Source organism: Ursus americanus, chromosome 17 (genome assembly GCF_024610735.1).
Source record: "Ursus americanus isolate L20-20 chromosome 17, mUrsAme1.1.p, whole genome shotgun sequence".
NCBI lineage: Eukaryota > Metazoa > Chordata > Mammalia > Carnivora > Ursidae > Ursus > Ursus americanus.
Window position 1 is genome coordinate 9,778,469 of NC_142143.1, and position 7,119 is coordinate 9,785,587.

The window sequence follows — 7,119 nt, forward strand, 5'->3', positions numbered from 1 at the left end:
GGATGTAAAGTGAGAACCACTATCCTGAGGATACTTCACCGCCTAATTGGCTGCCTTTCGCTGGGCAGGGCCCTGGAAAGAATGGGGAGCTGTGGGTCCCTGCTCCTGGGACTCCCTGCAGGTCAGTAGGGGCCGCTGTGGCTTCCTTACACGCATACACAAGTGGATGCTCCCCTGTGGAAGGAAAGAACTCTTCCCAGGCAGCCCGAGGTCCCACTCCAGGGGCTCGGTCAAGTCCATTCCCTAACCTGGGCTGAGGGCAGCCATTCTCTTCCTGCGGTTCTGCCCCAGGTGTTTGGGAAGCACCCCCCTCCCCAATATCTTTTGAGGGACATGCAGCAGGGCAAGTGCAGTCCAGTTTTTGCACAGCAGGAAACCAATGTGCCAACCCTCTCCTCCACTGTCGGATCCAAGCATATTTGTAGAATACCAGCTGTGTGCCGGTGCCTCACAGGTTGAACCTAGAGGCAGCCTCGAGGAGCCCTTGGGGCACTGTGGGTGGTGGTGTCTGTGCATGCATTAAATATAGCACAGATGGGAGTAGTTACCCTGGGTTGGCAGAGAGTGGAGAGGAGGATTGCAGTTAGGAAGGCTTCAGATGATGCCCCAGTGGGTTTTGCAGGATGAGTAGGAGCTTGCCTGAAGGACAAAACCTGGGAGAAAGGAGTAGGAGTCCCAAATAGAAGTAACTAGGTGCAAAGCACAGAAATATGATACAACCCACTCTCCCAGCACATTTTATTTGTACAACTCTTTAAAAGAGGCCAATAAATGGGAAAAGAGAGGGGAGGGGGGAAGGACGAATGTCAAGGTTAGACAGATCTTTGTCCAAGTCTCAAGTTTCACCACTTACTGATGAGCTGTCGGAATCTGGGCAATTCGTTTTATCTTTTCAAGTCATACTGTTCTCATGGGTAACCTGGGTATAAACCAAGTACTGACTTCGTAGGTTAGTTATGAGAGTCGAAGTTAGCTAGGTACCTAAAGCGCTTTGCAAGGAGTAAACCACTCAACAAATGTCAGTCCCTTGCTCCCCTTTACGGGACACCGAGGCCCAAAGAGGGCCCGTAAAGCAGAGCCAGGAGAAAACACAAAAATTCTGTGTTCTCAGAAGGCGAGCACTCCCTCGCCGGTTTATTCCAGAAGTGCAAAAAAAGACAATTAAAAATAACCTCTGGGCCCGAGGAAGCCTTCTGGGGCGTTAGAAGTGTTCTGTATCTTGCTCGAGTGGTGATTACACGGGTTTTATGCATATGTAAAAATCCATCGAGCTGTACTCTTAAGACGTATTACAGTTTGTAAGTTACACCTCAATTAAAAGAAAAAGAAAAACATAACAAACCTTGCGACGCGGCCTCCCTTCGCCAATGGCGACAGCTGTCTTTCTGAGACACCAAAAACCACTCTGCGAGCGGGGCAAGCCCAGTGCCCTGCGCTCGGAGTCGTGCTCCGCGCGCCTCGGCCGCGGCGAGGTTCCCAAGGCAACGGCAAGCCGCTCGCCGCGTCTCCCGAGTGACGAGGCGTCAGCGAAGACCCGGAGGCCGGATCGAGGAACCGGAGCCACGGAGCGAACGGTGCGCGGGGGTTGTGGGGTGGTGGCTGGAGAGAGATGGTGGCTAGCCAAGGGCGGAGGGGAGCGACTGGTGCCCTTCGTCCTTGTGCTGGCATTCTTGAGGGCCTCTGGCAACCACCGCTCCCTAGCCCTGTGGCCACAAACTGCTGGGTGAATACACCCCTGGGATTCACTCTCAGCTTTCCAGGTGGAGAGATGGACCGCCTGGCTACTCCCCAATATCACAGAGAGAGGCAGGGACCCAGGCAAGCCCCAGTGGTCTGCTTTCCAGTTTCTGCAGTCCGGCCAAGTGGAAGGCTCGTAGGTAGAGCTGGGTGCGGGCACCTCCTTGGGCTCTGGTTCCAGCTCAGCCAGGAGCTTGCTGTGTGGTCTTCAAGTCCCCTCTCCTGCCTGTGTCGCAGAGATGTGACAGCACCACCAATATCTCAGAGTAACTGTTACCAAGTGTGTGAAATTACGAGTGTCAAAGTGGCTTATAAACTGTAAAGTGTTGCGCACCTGTTAAGGACCATCGCTGCTGCCACTCTATTGTCTTCTTGTCCTCATCATCAGTCCAGCCCCAGCTGCAGGCTTGGTGACAACCAGATGCCCCGTGAACCTGGGGCTCCCAACTCTCCATGCCCAGAGGTTTGCAGTCTCTGGGTGAGAGTTCCCTCCAGGATGTCCCCCTTCCCGAAGAATGGACCCAGCGTAGCTCTCCCAGGCCCCAGGGATCCTTGGATCCCCAGACCACCTACTAGAGGGATTCACAGAGACAGCAGCCTCCACTCACCCTTCTGTAACCCTCCTCCTAATCTCCTACCCCGTAGCTGGATCTAGAAGTCCCCCACCAAGTGAGGATGTCTGCAGAGTCCAGGACGTGGCTCCTGCCCAGAACCTGATGGTAACACCATTTAACGCTCTTTGGATGCCACATGCTGGGCATGTGTTTGTACGGTCGTGTATTCGTGAGCTGTGAGACCGTATACACATCGGGGTGCGTGTGTGTACACGGGCCAGGCATGCACGCACGCACTGGTGTTTGTGTGTACTTGGGATTCATACTGGAGTATGTGTATGTAAATGTGTGCATTTATGGCTGCGTGCCGTGTGCTCGCAGGTGTGTGTTGTGTATTTGAGGCATATGTGTTCACCCGTGCATCTATTTGTGTCTTTGGTGAATATGCCCGTCAAGGGGGCATCTGGGGCCTGCACTTGTGTGCACAGGTGGGTGTGTCACACTGGGAGGGCTGTAATTGTGCACGTGTAGGAGTGTGCTGGGGATTGTGGGTGCAGGGGCTCTTTTCTCCCCCGTCTCCCCTCATCTGGGTGACCTTCCTCCAGCTGAGGGCTGTGGCTGAGACCACAGGCGTGCCCAGACTAGCTCTTGCCCCCCTGCAGACCAGGGGCTGCCCAGGTCATCGGCTTGCGCCAGTCTTCGGGCAGTACAGGCAGTAGGAGCAAGGGCGGGTGGGTGAACCTGGGTCCAGGGCTCGTGTGCCACCCCCTCCCCTCCTGGCCTCCTCCCCTCCCCACAGCAGGAGCAGCAGCGGGAAAGGTTGGCGGAGGGGGGCTATTTTGGGAGCGTCTCCTTAGCAACAGCTGCCACGGCCGTCTGTGGCGGTTTCTCTATAGGTGCTAAAATATTCCACCCTGGTGACTACTGAGTGCTGGGGGGTGGGCGAGGGTAGGAGTGGAGGACGGGAGAGACCCCTGCAATCTTCCATTCCCAGGGCATAGCCTGCTGGGATGGGTCTTGGCCCTCTGGACTCCCCTTGCCGCTTTCCCCCTCATCGGTCCCCACCCCTCACGGCTGCTGGGACTTTAGAGTTCGGAGGCAGGCCAGCTGTGTCCTGGTCCGATTTCTAATCTAAGCAGCTGGGCTGCCTCTGTTTGTCCCATCTGCAGAATGGGTTGGCCAGACTTTAAGGAACTCTCTAAGTCCCAACCCCCTAGACTCTGTGACTCTGGCATATTGAAGGGGCCCATCTGGTGTACGTCCCCTGCGCCTCCCCCTGCTTGGCCTAGGCCCTCTCACCTGCAGTCCTCCCGGCCCTCTGCACAGGCTCTCAAGGGCTCTGTGGGACCAGGGAGGCCTGGCTGGGCTCCCAGAGTGAGCCAGTTCGTGAGTGCTCTGCTGGCCTGAAACGACCTTTCCCCCAAAACTGGGAACCGATTCACTTCTGGCTCAGACCCTTGTTCACTCCCACTCAGACCCTGGGCAAGGCACGTCCTCTCTCTGCATCTCCATTCAGTTTCCTCACCTGTGAACCAGGGATAGTCAGAGTCTCCCTCATGAAGACATTGTGAGAATCAGATCTGAGAATGGAAAATGGGCCGATGTCCAGTTTTTTGCCATCATTACCCATCAAACTTCAGAGCAAGTCTCACCCTTCCAGAGAGCTGTCCCTGGCTATGTAACAATATGACCCATGCCTCAGTTTCCCCATTGGTAACAAGCACCTGGATCATACAGTTCTTGTAAGGGTTAAATTAGATGATGCCTGTGAAGGCCCAGAATGGTGCTGGGCTCATGGTATCACCCCAGGGGGGGCCTGTTCTCACTCCTTCCGGGGGGCGTTTCTGTGTTGAATGATGACAAAGTCTACTTGCCCTTTGGGGACCCAGTCCAGACTGTCCCATATCACAGATGAGGCTTCTGAGGTCCAGAAAGGATAAGCAACTTGCCCAGGGTCACCCTGGTTCTGACATGCAAGCCTCTCTCCCCTGCACACCTGTCTCACATTCCTCCCCACCTCCACCTTCCCACCCCTGCCCTTCTCAAATACAGGCTGGACAATGGTAAATTCTCCCCCAGTCTTCTGTCATCTCAACAGTGGGACTATTATCCTATGCCACGACAGGGTGTCATACAGATGAGGACACTGAGGCACAGAGAGAGGTGAGCTGCCCAGAGTCACACAAGGCTTGGAGGGGAGGGACACTTTTTCCTGGGGTCCCTGAACCTCTCTCTGGCTGGAGCTGCCCTTTCTGCCTCTCCCCACCTCCTCCCAGTCCACCCTTGGCCTCCACCAGACCCTCCTTAGAGGAGATGAGCAAGGCGGCGGGGGGGGGGGGTTGCAGCCCCAGGACTAGCAAGTGACCATTACCAAATGTTTCCTTTCAACCCTACGACGTCACAGCCACCAGGCCTCCCCCTCCCATCAACCAGAAGTCACTGTGTCTGAGCCCCCACCTTTTCCTTAAACTTGTGCCCAGTGACATCGAGTCAGGACTGATCGCACAGGAACAGAGGATCTGGATGTGCAGATGCGTCTGTCTCCATCCCCCCGCACCCCACATCTCCAGGGCCCCTGGCTAGGTGAAGACACCACAGGTCATTCGCCTCACCTGCAGCCTCCCAATTTCCACGGAAAGATGTGATGGTGACCAGGCACTTATGTGACCCAGGATTCAGATCGCTGAAGTCTGTCCATCCGTTCACATCGAAGACGCACGTGAAGGAACGCCAGTCCTGGCTGCCTGCTTGTGAGGACACCGCAGAGTAATGAGGGAGATGGCCATGGAATGGCTCATCCGCTGCGGGGCTCTGCGCAGTGTTGAAGGGAGCCCTGAGAAAGGATGGTCCCGTTTACTGAACACCTACTCTGAGCCGTGACTTTCTTGTGCACCTGCCTCCCCTAATCTGCCCCTGTGAGGGGAGGGACTGTTAGGGACCCCATTTTACAAACCGGTTTGATACAAAATTGGAGTAGCAGGGCCGGATGAATGAGTGAGTGGGTAATGAATGACTTCTGCTGGGGGCATCAGGAGGCCCTCCCCGGGGAAGCAGGGGGGAGACTGGGCTGAGAGAGCAGCAGGCATTCTCTGGGCAGAGAAGGAGGAAGGGCACTTCAGGCAGGAAGAACAGCACGGGCAAAGGCAGAGAGGTGCGGAAGCATCTGGTATGTTCTGGAATCTGTGGGAATCAGGGTGTATGTGTGGGTATATAGGGTGCTGGGTAAGGTGGGGCCTGACTGTACATCATGCTGAGGAGTTGGGACTGGATCCCAACTGGAGGTGGGGAGGATCCACAGAGAAGAGAGACAGTCATGGTGGTTAGTGTGTTGGACACATGCTCGGGGATCAGCTTGGAGAAGATGCTGGAGATTTTGTCTTCAAAAAATTCTCAATCCGGCTTTGGGGTGCCTTAGTCTCTCTGCCTCTTAACTGAGACTAGCCACAGATGGCCAAGCTCCCAGGGAAGTTCTTCTGCTGTCTAACAATAGGTGCTCTCTCCTCCTCCACCCTAGAGAAGGAGCACTTTCCCTCCTCAGGGGTCGGGGTGAGTGGCAGGGTGGCCAGGGAAGTGGCTGGCTGGGGGGGGGGGGGCGGGGGGGGACTGTGAGGTGCTGGGGACTGCTACCCATAGCCCAGAATGTGGGGCCCAGACCTGGGGCACACTCAGACCGGGATCCTTCCTTGTAAAGACAGTTTGGAGTAATAGGGACACAGAGAATAAGAGACTGGGGTTTGGTCCGGCTCTGCCACCTCTGGGTGACCTTGGACAAGCTCATGACCCTCTTTGGCACTCAGTCTCCCAGTCTATAAGATGAGGGTTGCTGTCTAGGTGACTGTGATGGTCCCTCCAGCCATGCCACCTCGGTCTGCCGGAGCACAGTGCGTAGGGTCCTTAAGTGCCGGTACTTCAGGAGGGGAAGGGGATCGCTGAGCAAAGTGGCCGGGAGCCTCCGAACCCAGGACAGACCCTCTCCCACTTACCCCCTTCCCGGCCCAGAGGAACCCAACAGACCTGCCCCTGGGGGCTAGAAAACCCGGAGCGGATCCTCGGAATGGGTTCTGGGAGGAGCGCTCCTGGAGGGAGGAGGAAAACCCGGGCAGGATCCGGGGCAGGAGCGGGGCCCAGCAGCCCCCAGCCCCCGGCCCTGCCCCACGCGGCCGGCCGACCGAAGGGGCTTTGAAGACCCGCTGGGCCGCGGGGAAGGGGCCGGGCCGGCCCGGGCCCGGCGGGCCGCCCGGGGCCCGGGGGCCCGGGGGGGGGGGGGCGCGCGGCCTCCGCACTGGGGCGCGGGTCACGTGTGAGGAGGGGCGAAAGTCTCGCAAAGCGGGGCGGCGTGCCGCGAGTTGGGAGTTCTCGGCGCGCCGCGGGCGGCGGGAGCTCGGGCTCCCGGGCGAGCCGGGGACGCGGCGGAGGCGCGGGCCTGGGTCCGAGACAGCGGGGGCCGCACCGAGAGTGGGAGGGAGAGAGAGACAGACAGAGAAGGACAGACGGAGACCGGGAGGAGGACAGATAGAGACGCGCAGGGGAGAGAGACAGGGCAGAGGCGGAGGGAGGCAGGGGAGACACTGGGAGGGCGGCCGGGAGAAGACAGAGACCCCGCAGGGAGAGACGGAGACACCGGCACGGGGACCGAGGAGACCGGCAGAGGGACAGAGGGACAGAGACCCAGGGGGGCAGCCGGGGTGGGAGGCGGCGGATCCCGGGCCGGCCAGCCGCGGGGTTCTCGGGGCCGGGGCCGGAGGCGAGCGCCGCGGGGCAGGGAGCGGAGCGCAGGGCGGGGGACAGCGCGGAGTGACAGCGCGAGAACAGCGGGGGGCGGCGGAGG